The sequence below is a fragment of the Meleagris gallopavo genome, chromosome 6 (genome assembly GCF_905368555.1).
Source record: "Meleagris gallopavo chromosome 6, MGAL_WU_HG_1.1, whole genome shotgun sequence".
Taxonomy (NCBI): Eukaryota; Metazoa; Chordata; class Aves; order Galliformes; family Phasianidae; genus Meleagris; species Meleagris gallopavo.
In genome coordinates this window covers 33,375,625-33,391,162 of record NC_139409.1, presented here as the reverse complement: position 1 = coordinate 33,391,162, position 15,538 = coordinate 33,375,625, and the positions used below count along the sequence as shown (strand labels likewise).

Sequence of the window (15,538 nt, the reverse complement as noted above, 5' to 3'; positions counted from 1 at the left end):
ACAAGACCAAGTGTCAAGTCCTGCAGTTTAGCCACAACACCACCAGGCAATGCTACAGGCTAATGGTAGAGTGGCTGGAAATCCGCATGGAGGAAAAGGATCTGGGGATGATGGTCAACGCTTGGCTGAACATGAACCAGCATGTGCCCAGACGGTCAAGAAGGCGAATGACATCCTAGCTTATATCAGAAATACTGCAGGACCAGGGAGATGATTGCTCCCCTGTACTCAGCACTGGTGAGGCCACACTTCAAGTACTGTGTTCAGTTTTGGGCTCCTGAATACTAGAAAGACATTGAGGCCCTAAAGCATGTCCAAAGAAGGGTAACAAAGCCAGTGAAGGGTCTGGAATATAAGTCTTATGGAGAGTGGTTAAGGGAAATGGGTTCAGTCTGGAGAAGAAGAGGCTCAGGGGAGACCTTATCGCTCTCTACAACTACCTGAAAGGAGGTTGTGGCAAGGTGGGGGTCAGCTTCTTTTCCCAGTTAACATCAAGAGGACAAGAGAAAATGGCCTCAAGCTGTGCCAGGGGAGGTTCAAGTTGGACATTAGGAAGAATTTCCTCTCAGAAAGAGTGATGAATTGTTGGAACAGACTGCCCAGAGAAGTAATGGAGTCAGTGTCCCTGGAGGTGTTTAAGGAAAGGGTAGATGTAGTACCTAGTCTAGTGAGCAATATTGGTGATCGGTGACCTTACAGGTCTTTTACAACCTTAATGATTCTATGATTCAGAATTTTGCTTACATTTGTAAAACCTTCCTCTCCCTATGAAAAAAAACTTATTAAAAATATCATAAGTGAACAGATTAAGGTAAACATGCTGGATGAACCAATCTTCATCCTTATTTCCACATTGCTACCCAATCTGCAAGAGTCAGGAAAGCTTATTTTAAATGTAGATGTATTTATACTTGGAAGGGTGGAGTCTGATTTATCCCTGAGGGACATAAATAGAAAGAAAAAGTCATCTGAGTTTAAAAAGTTGGCAATAAGTAGAGGCGAGAAATCACGAGTGATTAACCTCAGTTGTTCAGGCCAAAAGTAATGTAAATCCTCCCTTCACTTCCATGTCATCAAACAGAATCAGGCCCAACAATCTCAAAATTTATTGCAAAAAAGGAAAACCTCCAAATCTGCCTTTTCTAGTCCACCTCCCTACCAAAGCAAGGTTGTACGGTTTTATAGTGCTTTCTGAAGTCTAATTTTAGATGTCCCAAATAATATAGCTTGTATTATTTCCCTTGGGAAGTTCATTCACAGTCAAATAAATTTCAGTTGAGACTGCCTGACACTCAGCCTAATTTCTGCTTTCCTTAATTTGATCCTGTTTGCACTCCACTGCAGATGGCCCTACCCTGTAACGAGCAAGTTTCTTCTACCCCTCAATATCAGTTCTGTGAAACATTAGAATTATAATTCAGAAGCATGTTTGCAGGTAGTCGTTATACTTTTCAGCTGTTTTGCTCCTTACAAGTCATCTCATCAATCACTGAGCATTATTACCGTTCTCTGATCTATAAATACTTGCTCTTTTTTTTTTGTCCTCCTGGTAATGCTAACACTAAAGTTGGTAATTTCAGGTGTCACAGACTGTTCTCTTCTTCTATTCACAGTACATGGTTGAATAACTGCTGGGTTTAAGAACCAGAATAATCCTCAATGTACAACTCAAGCACCAAATTTCTGAAGTCCCAACGTCATCACGCAGATTTTCCTTTTGAAATGGAAGACAAGACAGAGCAGATGCAGATTTTCCTTCTTTGGTACCTGCTCTCTCAGTTCTGTGTTAGATTCACCTGTACCAAACTCAGTGCATCTGCTTATGCTTTTATACAGATTTGGTCTCATTTTGCCTGCCTACTAGACATACACAAGCTCAGATCCAAAAGCTTCCCAAAGATCTCCTTCTAAAGTATCACTGCCATTGAGCTCACCTTAAGCCAAAGTCCTCCTGGGATCCCAGCACCATGAAGAGCAACAGTGCAGTGTTTGGAGAGCTGCTGCCACCTTTGCTATCACACCGAAGTCCCACAGATCACCATCCCGGGTCTGTTCACAAGGACTGTACCAAAATATGTCACTTGTCATAGAAGGGTGAGGCGTGGAAGAGCCTAACTCCACTTTAGAACAATGCTGAGAAGGAGAAAAGATAAAGGGAAAATCACAATTATTTCAATATATGTGGTATGCAACATAAAATTATTTCTAAATCAGTAGCTTTTCCTTTTTAAAAAAAAAAAGTTATAGCCTTTTGGTGGTATAGTCATTACAATACAACAACACAGTTGGATGAAAATTCAACCCTTCTAATCAATTAAGGGAAAGAACTGCAAAATAACAGATTTACTATTAAAGGATTTACAATCATTGCAACTGTGCATTCTGAGTTAGGAAATTCAGATGTGGGGAAATTTACACATTTTTACATAATAATGAAAGCTAGGATGAAGACTACACCGGTGTGTAGGAAAGTTCACCTAAAACATTGATCTTATTTTGTTGATTGATTAGAAACGGAAGCATAAATGTGGACCCTGTCTCTAACTTTTAGCCATTATATAATCATATATGATTTCTCAACTTTGCTGTTCTGAATTCTGTCTTTTAAGTCCTTCTACTCCAACAACAACAACAACAACAAAAAAAAAAATCAAGAAAATTTGAAATCACACAAGAGAAATAGCATTAATAAGCATCTGTTCAGCTATCATGATCTGTGAGATGGATTGTGCCCACACTTGTTCTTCTCAAACATCACTGAAGAACAGCTGAAGTCCCTGGTACAGATACACCACAAATGTTTTAATTCCAGTGTAACACATGTAGAGGCAGAACAGGGAGGGAACAAAGAAGAACATACGCGTGTTACAGACATTAATTTTCCAGATACTGCTATCACACAATTGGAGATTACTTGGAAAAAGCTTCCGCTTGGGATGAACCATGTCAGATTTTAATTACAACTGAAATCAAACCAAGTCACACCACTTCTTCCTACTGTTTTCAATGTGAATGGCTTTCTGAGTTCAGAAAACAAAACTAATAAAGAATAAAAGCAGAGCCTCTGAGTACCCTCACAGCCTCCATCCTCTGTAGAAATAAACCTGTCCACAAAATACTCAATGGATTCTGCTGTATTTGAGAGATTTAAGAGCTGCGCAAAAGCATGAAACTTACAGTTTTCTTTTGCACCTTACTAGAAACACAAGCCCTCATACGCATACCTAGTTTACTATCCATATTTTAAGACATTCAGAGGTAAATTCCCACAGCTGAATAAAAAAACTTGAGTCTTTTTACAATTTCCAAACAGACCACAACTTGGATTGTATACAATTTATGAGAAATTTCTGCTCCCAATCTCCATTTACTTCAACGCAACTGAAAGGACAATCTGGCTTTTCCATTTACATTGCAGTGCACTAACCACGGGGGCTCTTCCTCCATTTAATACCTGATGAAACACTCTTAGGAAGCATTTGCCTACACAGGGTCTGTGGAATTGTCTCACAGCACATAACAGTATTCTGTATTTAAGCCTAGCAACGACAGTAAAGCCTCCTCAGTGTGGAATATTTCCACCAGGCGTGATCCAAATAAGGGCTACATCCCCTTTCTTTCTGCTTGAAAAAAAAAACACAAAAGACAGAACACCCTACATAGTGCAACTCTTGTCCTGCCAGCAGCCTGATAACACTGTGACTAACCAGCCAGGGCTGACCTAGTGCAGATTACAGGAATCTGAAGACGCCTTGCTTCCATGTGTGCACAGGGCAGATATCTTTGCTGGGTTCCCCATGGTGCTGAGACTACAAATTAAAGTGCTGTGTGTTGACAGATCTTCCTTCAGAGGCAAAGCTGTGCATATGACTTCATATTCCCTATGCATGACTATTTTAGGGTGTAGCTTCCTCTGCTCTGTGGAGATTTACCATAGAAGAATGATTGCTGTAATGCTGCAGAATATGAAATTTGTCATCCTCTTTAAATCAGGAGTAACAGAACTATATGTAAGAACAAAAAATGAATTATGCTCACAGTATTACTAACCCCAGGTTAAAGGGCTCAGAGAGCAAGGTAGATGAGAAGCAATTAGGACTGGCACAAAGACTTGACTTTACAAAGGAAGCAATTTATACAAAGGTTTCCTTTAAATGCACTGTATCATCCACACAAAGACAGGCCGTATTTCACTGCCAGATTTATAAACAATGGTGAATTTGATATACAGTCATTAGCAAAGTTAATCATTGGCTTAAGCTAAATAAAGAAAGTGCGACTCAGTTGAAGTTCAAGGTCAATGCCACATTATGAAGACGACTGGTTACTTTTATATTCCCCAAGTGTTTCAGTATGAACAGCCCTGGAGACCTTTTAGTATGGACAACCTCATGCTTGAAAATATAAGCATACAGAGACCTGCAGATGTGCAATATCAGATTGATCTTTACTAGCTTACGAAACAGTCCAGTGCTTGCAGTGCAAGAAAAACAAAAGAGGCAGAGCAATGTGAGTCATTCCTCCCTACAAGATGGCACCAATATCTCACCTTGGAACTGGACTCTGGTCACTGTAAGGATAATTACCTTCCATGAGGGATGTAAAATGCAGTTATCTCATCACCTCTGGGAAGATGCTTCCAGGAAAACTTCACCTCAAAGAAAGAATGGGAAATTTTGATCCAGGTTTTCAGTGAAGCTATGGTTATCTCTTTTCCCTTCCAAATCTATTTTCAATGGTAAAAATGCTAGCAGTGATGTACTGACCAACTGAACTGCAACTTGTAAACATGCTTACACATTCTTCCTTTCCTGCTCATTTGCCAATCCTGCTGAAACTACTGCTTCATTTCAATGACGTAACATAATCTCATCTTAGATATTCTTCACAGCAATGCAAGGCTTCCATACTTACAGGTAAAAGGTATATAAACTCCTGCGTTACTAAGGAAGATGAGCTACACTATGTTGCAAAACTGTTGTATTTTAAGTACTCTAATTCAGCATCCTAAAACAAATAAAATGCAGAGTGTTTTTATGGCTCCTAAAGTTTCATAGCCAATAATTTATAAAATTACGTGCATAAAAATGTAATTACTCTCGTAAACAGAAAATTAGTTTTGAAGTCAATAGACAAAATATCTGTCTCTGCTGTCATCCATTTACTTAGGACAATGCATTCATTTTTTGTAAGGAATAACAAGTTGTGAAGTCACTTGTAACTGTTAATTCCCTAGAGAACTGCAGATAAAAGACATTTCGACCTGCCAATGCAGTTCTGAATTTCTAGTCAGACAAGGTTCTCAAAGGAAGCAATTTGTGTTTTATTATATTGAAGATTCAGCCCTTCCCTTCATCAAAGGACTTGAGTTACAAGTTTTTGTTAAAAACATCACATTCAGAATGGACAATGCAACGAATATCTATACATGCATATAGAATAAGAGGTGAACACTAGACATCCAAAAATAGTCAACTTCTTTTGTTGCCCGCTGAAGAAGGAAAGTAATTCAAGGGGATTAACTGACAGCAGAATACTATTTGAAATTGCACCTTCACAAGAACAAAGGTGTTTTTTCAGTTTTCCCTTCTCTGAACAAGCAGATTCATTTATAGAGCAAAAGCCTGATGCCAGAATGAGCTCTCATGAACGCTTCCAGTACAGCCAGTATCTCCTACCATCACCATAAGCAGGGACAAGAGGAGGACTCAAAATAACGCTGGTATCAAGTTTTATGCTGGTTTGGGACTCCAACATTCACTTCTACCAGTCTGGATCTGGCTCTCTTCTCTCGTTTTCCTTCTGCAAAAATCTCTCTCCTTTCCTAGTGGTTTACTGGTCTCTCCATTCCACCTCTCCACTTCCATCCGTCTTTATCATTGCTCCCTTCAACATTCACAGAATCACAGAATTGTAGGGGTTGGAAGGGACCTCTAGAGATCATCGAGACCAACCCCCCTGCCAAAGCAGGTTCCCTACACCAGGTCGCACAGGTAGGCGTCCAGGTGAGACTTGAATATCTCCAGAGAAGGAGACTCCACAACCTCCCTGGGCAGCCTGTTCCAGTGCTCCGTCACCCTCACCGTGAAGAAGTTCTTACGCACATTCGTGCGAAACTTCCTGTGCTGCAGCTTATGTCCGTTTCCCCTCGTCCTGTCTCCACGTACCACTGAAAAGAAACTGGCCTCACCGCTATGGCCGCCACACCTCAGATATTTGTAAACCTGGATCAGGTCCCCTCTCAGTCTTCTTTTCTCAAGGCTAAATAGACCCACCTTCACCTCCACTGTTGCCTGTTGCTGATGCCTGCCAGACAAATTCAGACAATTCATTTACAAGGTTGAGTTGTTTGCCTTGGAGAAAGAAACACAGCACATGTTGCACAAGTAAATAACTGCACTGGCAATATCAGAGGTTCAGCACTGATTGCTAATATTGAGAAATATAGAAGAAATGCAGAAAGCTGACCCATCTGTGAAAGGGAAATGTGATCCTCTCAGGTAGCAGAAATGTGATTTCTAGTGAGGAAATGTATCCTGAGTAAAGTAGGTAAGTCTTAATGCCAAATAAAAAGCTTTACCTGATAGTCTTGTACCAGATTGGAATACTGGAAATTAAAAAAAAAAAAAAACAAAAACAGGCAAAAAAGACTGGGCAGAGAAAGCAGCAAAACAACTGAAGTACACACTGCAGCTATACAGGACCTCTGCAGTTCCTGCTACAGCTTTTTAAAAGCAAGCTCAGATATTCCTACAAAGCACGGCACTATTCATCTTCCAGTTAAGTCAATGTAGCTTCATGATTACTTGATCCAAGTTTTTTGTTCCCCCCCCCCCCCCCCCCAACCCACTTCTGTATAGTCACCTTGCTACATCCTTATTCCAAAGCTAAAAAAGATTGCCTTCTGCAGTAAGCATCCCGTTAAGTCCCACACCTGTCATTCCCACAGTACACTACAATTTCCACCCACTCTGTCAATTTACTGATTTAGGGACTAACCCATCCCTGATTAATTTTTCTGCTCAATTTCCACTGTTTTCAGTAGAACTGATGTCAGTTCCTTAGGGCTTCATTCTGAAAACCCAAGCAAATAGCAAGCTGAGGTAGCACAAATAACATCCCTAAGAATGCTAAGCTGTTTGTACTTGCAGAACTGATCAGTCAAAGCATCTTTCTGACCAAATCCTAAACAGATTTTGGCAGATGTTTTTGAAGTGATTCATGCATCCCCAAGAGGAGCAAACATTCCTCCCAAAAAACAAGTTACTCAAACATGTGCTGATTTCCTCATATGTAAGCCTGGCTTGCCTTCCCTCCTCCTCGTGATTTTCTTATCTGTCTACTCATAGAATCAAAGAATCAAGAACTATTAAAGAATTAAGGTTGGAAAAGACCACTAAGATCATCTAGCCCAATGGTTCACTCACCACCACAATGCTCACAAAACCACGTCCCAAAGTGCCACATCTACTATTCAACTAACAGCAAATCTATAGACTTTGTACAGATACTGTGCTTTCTTCTTTTCTTCTTTAGCCTATGATAAAGGCGTAACTGATATGGACAAAAGCCCCCAACCTGCCAGGGGTATTTTATATGCAGTCAGCAGTGCTGGTGTATGAAATTTTCACCACACAAAACGATGCCAGTTAGGAAAGCAATAATATAATACCTTTCAGACATGAAGATTCAAAGGAGGAACAAAAGATCCAAGACCTCCATTGTGAGCTGCTGCCATACTCTGCTCTCCTCATTCTTCCTTTTTTTTTGTTATTTATAATGAAGAGAGTACATGATATGCTAACTAGAAAAAAGCTAAATGGTACAACAGTCATTAACAGAGCTGCTTAAAGTTAGTGAAAAGGACTGACACAAAGGGTTACTATCTCTAAATCCATTCATTCACTTTGTTCTTCATTTGGAAGGAAGCATTCTCCCCTTATCCTATGAATCAAGCAGAAGCACTGTAGTTTCTAACCAATTCTTTAATTTATGGAGACAGACACTGCAATTGCCACAATGTTAATGAAGGATATAGCATATCCATTACTTAAAAACTGCACAACAGACACAGGGTAGTTTTCTTAGATGTCTGTACAAGCAGTGTCGAAATCGAGCAAACATTTTTCTGCTGAACTCTGTTTTTCTGAGTTTAATGAATTTTATCTTGTAGGAACCTCCTGTCTAGTTTTCCTATGTTTTTCACTTTGTATTATCACTCGTATTGGAGCTATAGCGCAGCTATTCTGTTATTCTCCTTTGCCCAGATGGGCTACAATATCACATGATCACAGAATGACTTGAGTTGGAAGGGATGACAATGATCATCCAGTTGCAACTCCCAGCCATGGGCAGGGCTGCCATCCACCAGCTCAGGCTGCCCAGGACCCCATCCAACCTGGCCTTGGGCATCTCCAGGGATGGGGCAGCCTGTGCCAGTGCCTCATCACCCTCTGAATAAAAAATTTCTTTCTAACATCCAACCTTAATCTCCCCTCTTTTAGTTTAAGACCATTCCCCCTTGTGCTATTACTATTAGACCATGTGAAAATTCAGTACTCCTCCTACTTATAAGCTCCCTTAAAGTACTTGAAAGCTGCAATGAGGTCTCCCTGGAGCCTTCTCTTCTCCAAATTAAACAAGCCCAGCTCCCTCAACTTTTCCTCACAGGAGAGATCCTCTGAGCATCTTCATAACCATCCAACAGCTCTGCATCCTTCTTGAGCTGGAGGCCCCAGGCCTGGAAGCTGTATTCCAGATAACACTGCTGATGTCACCATTCTCCTCAAGGAGGGCTGTTTGTCTCCTCTTAACAGTGGTCAGCAGTGACACAGCGTCAGTGCAAAGAAGAATCAGGTTTCCCATCATCTTAATCAAAGGAGAGCTATTTCTGGTAATCTAAAGGAAATCCATCTGAACTGTTGTCTGAATTAGCAAGGCATGAAGACACACTTTTCACATCCTCATGAACAATCTTTAGTTATTTCACATACTTTCATAGCAGTCCAAAGGTGCCTTTACAGCTGTTGTGCATACTAACAAATGAGGTCACTTAATGATACCGCTTAAGGTGGACATATTCAAAAATATACAGTTTGGTCCAAACATATACAGTTGGTGGTACAAAAGTACAAGTCCAGAGAAGCTGTGGTGCCTCATCTCTGAAGGCACTCAAGGCCAGGTTGGATGGGGCCCTGGGCAGCCTGAGCAGTGGGTGGCAGCCCTGCCAAAGGCTGGGGGTTGGAACTGGATGATCTTTAAGGTCCTTCCAACCCAAGCCATTCTCTGATTCTATGATATTCCCTTTCTGAGTTGGAAGCCCTGAGGACATCTTTCTGTTTGTAAACACAGCACAACTTACATCATTGGTCACCCTGGTTACAAAAGCACAGGACAACCCTGATGCAGAGATACCAGAAATTAATAAGTAACTGTGGAATCCCATTAAGGTTCTGCTCCTGTCAGTTCTTTTTCAGAAAGCTTCAGTCTTTCAAGAACTATAACTATTTCCTGTAAGAGCACAGGCTGGGGAAGATCTCTACGAATAACAGCAAGTACTGAAGACTTTTAGTCAGAAGAATTTATTATATATTATATTTCATTTATATATTTATTTAGCTATTAATTTTACATGCAGTTTGGAAGAAGCTAGAAATTCATATCAGGGCACAAAAGAACCCACCACCATTTTCCTGAAGCAACCACCTGCTTCAATTTTTCATCTGATTCATTAGACCTTTAAATGAATGGTATCAAATACCTACATAACAACAATGTGTGTCTGATGCTCACACACATCCAAGATCAATCAATTACAGAAGCCCAGGGGAAGATAGCTGAATTGATCTAGGCCCATCTCACCTGCTTTTGTTAACTAGGCAGAACTTGTCCCAGCCACCAAGCAAAGAGACAAAAAGCTTCCAGAGAATGAGATTCTACTGAAAATCATGCATTTCCTGTAGGTAGATTCTGACTTATAAAACACACAAAGAAGTTTGATGCCAGTTCTTTCTCAGCTTCGCTTTGGAGCTGGAATAAACTTCAAATATTAAACCTTGGTTGATATTTTAATATCATTTAACACATTTTAATTTAAAATATTAAATCATGTTATTTGGCTTTAACGCTTTCCACATTTATGTCTTAAAACGTGCAAACACTCTTCTACTTGTTATGGCTACCATACTGTTTTTAGTTCAAAGTATTCCTTCCAGAGGACAATTAATTTCCCAAAATACTGACCTCATCACCCCCTCCAAAAAGTGACTCTTTTCAAGTACAAAGAGCATCTATTAGCATAAATATGCTAGGATCTGTTAAGACAAGATATTCAACAAGCACTGCTGACTTTTATGGTACGGTTACTGCTATGTTTTGATTTACAGTTCAAAAAAGATACCTAAATACTTTGTGCAAATTAAATAGCAATAAAACAAATTCAGTGCATGGCCCGGCCCTTCCTGATGTACTGCAGTGACTGAAATGCTGCAGGATCTTTACATGTTAGTTTATCTATATTTCCTTTTGGAAGAGCCACTAGAGATGGAGAGAGAGAAGAAAAAAGCAGTTGCTTTGTATTATACTACATAATTTGATAAACGTAGTGTATGCTGGCCTTTCCAGTGCAGAGTCAGAACTTCAAGTGCAAGTTGATCTTTCTCAGGAATAGAATCAAACCAGGAATGATTTGAATGCTGATTTCAGCCCTGTACCTATCCTCACATGACCAAAGTCTGAATCTTATGACTCTAACTCACATTCTGGCATCATCTAAAGCAAAACATCCAAAGCACTGTCAGTGAAACAACACACACTTATGCAATCCTTTAAGCATCCTACACTGAGTTTCTTCTACATGGAAGCTGGTAACTGTCAGCAAAGCAGGCTGCATCCTTCCTCCTCAGGCTGGGCACAGTCCCACAGCCGTGGGCAGCAGCAGAGTCCGCACCGCCCGCACATTCCATCAGGACTGCTTGGGTCACAGGGCCACGCAGGAGCAGGATCTGCAGGCACACATACCTAACAAGTGTCCCAGATCACACTGCTCTAAGCAAGCCAGTGTTCATCTTCTTCCCTATTGCTTGTTTATCAGTACAAAGAAAGCAAGCTGAAAACTTTAACAATGATTTCAGAAACACTGGCACACTGTTAAGTGACCATGAGTTTGTGCTGGATACAGAGCTGGAGAAACTGAAAACACTGATAGCATCAGGGGCAGCTCAGCATACCGTGCACCACACACAGTAACAAGTATCACTGTTAGCTCAACTGCGGCAGTATCTCGCTGTCTGAATCAGCAGAAGCACTTTAGCCCATAAATCCAGACTGTCCCAAGGCTGTTCCATGTTGAAATGACCAACCCTTATTCTATATACCTTCATACCTTCTCTTCTTTTGCTGTCTTTCAGCCCTCTCACTTCACAACAAACTGCGTTTTGTCCCAAGTCCAACCCAGCCCATCGGCCTGAATGCATCCTTCCCATCCCCAGAATCCCCACCTGCAGCCGTGCTGGCTCCTGCATCCCTCCATTTCTCCTTGCATCCCTCCCTGCATCCTCCCTACGCTGGTGGGCCACAACGGGCATTCCCACATGCCCTCTACGAAAGGTACACAAGCACTTAACACAGTGCACTGCTTACATTTATACAAATCCCCCTTTCCTCGGCTCACCTATTCCAACAAATTTACTTCAAGGGCACCAACCAGGAAAAAAAAGTTCTTCCTATGTGCAAACAGCCTCAAACGGGCGATAAACAAACAGCGCAGCACCGCACCAGCCCCGCGGCTCACATGCAACCGTGCTCTCCTCAGCCACAGCCCTCACCGTATCCCGCAGCCTGAGGCACCCTGACCCCCACCCTCCCCGGCCTCGCAGCCGCCCGCCGGCTGTAAGTTTGCACGAGGAGCCGTCCCGGCCCCGCAGAGCCGGGGCAGCTCCGGCCGCCGCTCTTCACGGCCCCCGGCCCTCCCGGCGAGTTCCGGCTGCCGTCCGGCCCCGGTGCCGGCCCCTCGGCCGGCACCTCCCCGCCGCGGCCCCGCGCTGAGTGGAGCGGAGGGGAGAAGCGGGACGGGCCGGGGGCGGCGGGCAGCCCTTGCCTCCCAAGGCGCCCACCTGCTCGCGGTGCCGCTGCCGGTGGCCGCCGGGGTCGGGACGGAGAGGCGCGCTCCTCCCCGGGCAGAGGGCGCCAGGTACGGCGCCTGCCCGCCTCCCCTCGGGGGAGCGGGGGTTGGTCGGGAGGCGGGGGAAGGAGGTGTGTGTGAGGAGGGAAATCTGAAATCTGGAGGGGAGAGGAGCTCAGGAGGGAACAACAAACAAACAAATAACTAAATATTAAGCAGTAATGTAATACACACACACGTGCACGCGTACTGAGTAGGAGACAGACGGTGGCCGGCTGCAGCCAGCTGTTTCTGATACCAACAGCCCCGCTGCACCAGCTGCCACCTGTTCAGGATAGCCCTGGACGGCAGCTGAGGGCTTAACCCTGAATACGCGGGGCTTGTCCTCAGGAGGAGGCTCTGGATGCATGCCCAGCCCATTCCTCATCCCCAACCCCATCCCCAACTGTGAAGCACTGTCCTGCATTGCAGTGTCTCATCACTCAAGCACACACCTTGGCTTCTCTTTTCAAATGCCCACATGGAACCCAAAACACTGCCTAACAGCACAAAGGTGCCGCTACTCCATCCCATTGGCCATCCACTTGGTGAACTGTATCTGTCTGGGAAGGGGCTGTGAGTGCAGCCGGATGGCTGTCTTCATTCCTCACCCTCACACCTCAGACTGTATGTACTCAGAATATACACAAACAATCTTGGTTTCTTCAGGATTATTTAAAGGCAGTTTCCAGCTGGAAATGCTATGGCCTCACCCCAGGAGAGTCTTCTGTGTTTCTGTTGAGGACAGGGAGTTACTGCCAAGTTCTTCTCTCAGTCTATACACATATTTGGGATTGGCCCAACCCAAATACCAGATACTCACACATACCTTGTGCTTGGCTTTGTTGAACCTCATTAGGTTTACACAGGCTCACCTTTTCCACGATCCCTTTGAATGGCATTCCTCCCTTCTATTGTGTCAAATGCACTGTTCAGCTTGTTGTCAACTGCAAACTTGATGAGGGTGCACTCAATCCCATCATCAATGTCACTGATAAAGGTGTTAAAGAGCACTAAGCCTGAGATGGACCCCTGAAGGACACCATTCATCACTGGCCTCCAACCTGAACATAACGCCATTGACAACAAGTCTCTGGCTTCAGCCTTCCAACCAATTCTTTATCCACTGAATAGTCCATCCTTCAAACTCATATCTCCCCAATTTAGAGATAAGGATGTGATGCTGGACCATGCCAGAGCTTTTGCAGCAGTCCAGAGTTGAGAACTTGATTTGTTATTTCAAAAATATCTTCCTGGTTGCTTGTGCAAACAAGTATCTGTCCCAGTTGTTTCTACAGTGGTCAGGGAGCTCTAAACCCATTTCTGTTGCCCACTAGTTTCAACCTAAAAGGATGAAGCAAAAAACTAGAGGACCATAGATAGTGCACCAGAAAAAATCTAAGCATTTATTTTAAAAATGTATTTATACATATATATTCCAAATTTGAAAATTGTCTTGTGCCAGTGTGCAAGAACATTATCTTGTTTTTTCAGTTTGGTGCAGTTTTCTGAGCTTTTGACACCCTTTTTATTCATGCAGTTTAATCACAGTTAGTACTAGTTTTTAGATTACTAATGCTGGAAATCTCTTGGTTTAGATCAGAAGTGGATTTCAGAGGAACAAGCTGCAAGAAACACACACAAAAAGTTGACTTCTGTTCCTATGACTTCGCTGTCTGGTTCCTAAATCCCACTACTTACCAGCTAGGTCCAACTAATGGTAACAAAGTGTGTACTGTTCAGCAGTGACCATTCCTACCTGTGCAGCTGCACTCAGCTGCTAATGTGTTTATGCACTGGTCTAATCTGAAACAGCTTTACCCACAGGACATCATTCACGTGCATTTATTACACTGAAGTATGCACTGAAGTATGCAATGCTTGCCACTGGGCTAGTGGTAGCATGTTACAGGAAACTGTGGTGCATTACATTTTATTTGAAGAGCCCTTCAGGGCTGCATGTCAAAGGGTTGTAAAAGTCTTCTCTTTCTGTTTCATCTTTGAGGGAAATAGGTGGAAAGTGTAGAAGTGCTCACTTCCTGGTACTGTATCCAAACAAAGACAATCCTGGAATGAGCAGTGCTACCGGAAGAGGCCACAGATTGAAATCCAAGCTATTTTGTGAAGGCTACTGCAACAAAATCCAATTAAAACAAACAAACAAACAACAACAACAACAACAAAAGTGCATCACTCCATAGAAGACCCCTTCCATTCTTAATTTTTTTCAATACTAGATTATGATGATTATTAATAAATATATAATTGATCATTTAGTTAAAAATACCTTTCTACACCAAGAATATGTTTATGACATTGTTATCTTCAAGACTTCCTGATAATTCCACACAAGAAAAAAGAACATCTGAAATAAGTCAAACGATTTAGGAGGAGATGAAGGATATCCCATGCAGGGGAAGAAGAACATCTCTTTTATTTGGCATGATGGTTCAGTTTTTGAGAAGAAGGATCTGAGATATTTCATTAATGTGTCAGCATAAGTACGTGTCAAAGAAAGTACTCAGAAAGACGTGTTCAAGTTTTTTTTTTTGTTCATCCATAAATAATAAAATATAGAGGCTTCTGTTCGATTCATTATTTGGATACTTTTACACATTACTGGTCCTTTAATTTGTTGATAAGATCCTAGCTACTAGAAGCTTTATACAGTACATGAAGGTGACAGTACTGTTCATACAGGTAGCCTCAATCCTACTAGAAAGTAGACCACCATACATCGATCTACAGAGTCAAAAAAACAAACAAACCTTCCAAGGACACAAACTGAGCAGGCAGATGGCTTGCCTGTGTTTTGTGCTGCCTTAGATCTGCTGCTAGCAGCACCCAGCCCAGATGGCGTGAACCAAACTAATTTCTCCTTCAGTACTTGACCCTGGAGAACTATGGGCTCTTGAGAACTGATGTTCCAGCTCTAGCTCAATGTCAGTGCCACACGGGTAAGGTTTCAGGGCTGTTTTTGTTGCTGGTTGGTCAACAGAAACTATGAAATCAGGTTTGATGCCTGCTGTGAAAACCCTTAAGTAAAAACGTCATGTTTCAACATTTTCTTGTCCATAAGCTTGTACATCACCTAAAATCAATGGAGAATGTACACATAGGACATATTACGTAGTCAGAACAAACGTCGTTTCTACTGGTTTTGTCTTTTGTTGTGTCATTTTAATTGCCTTAGGGAGCCTAGTACATAAATTTGTTCCTCTTTAATTAACTTAAATATTTAACTCAAGTACTTAAAATGCAAATATGTCTGGAAGTTACTTTACAATATTAAGTATTCCCTGAGCTTTGCTTCTGGTGTAGTTTGTGTTGTACTTCTTGATCACATCAGCGGTAAGTATCAATGATAATATCTTACCT

At 42.2% G+C, this 15,538-nt stretch overlaps 1 protein-coding gene across 6 annotated transcripts in view; it reads right to left on the bottom strand.

Moving 5' to 3' along the window:
* The window catches only part of WIPF3 (WAS/WASL interacting protein family member 3), a 37,049-nt gene extending 24,799 nt beyond the window's left edge, over positions 1-12,250 (bottom strand). For 2 of the 6 annotated variants that reach the window (XM_085226282.1, XM_085226288.1), the window contains exons 1-2: positions 12,114-12,250; positions 1,935-2,133 (exon numbers count right to left, since the gene is read on the bottom strand). The gene's annotated coding sequence lies outside the window, so the exon portion shown is untranslated. Of the gene's footprint in view, positions 1-1,934; positions 2,134-4,549; positions 4,648-11,671; positions 11,805-12,113 lie in introns of those variants that run through there. The other 4 variants (XM_085226285.1, XM_085226283.1, XM_085226284.1 and 1 more) reach the window with 4 other exon arrangements.
* Positions 12,251-15,538: the final 3,288 nt, after the last annotated feature.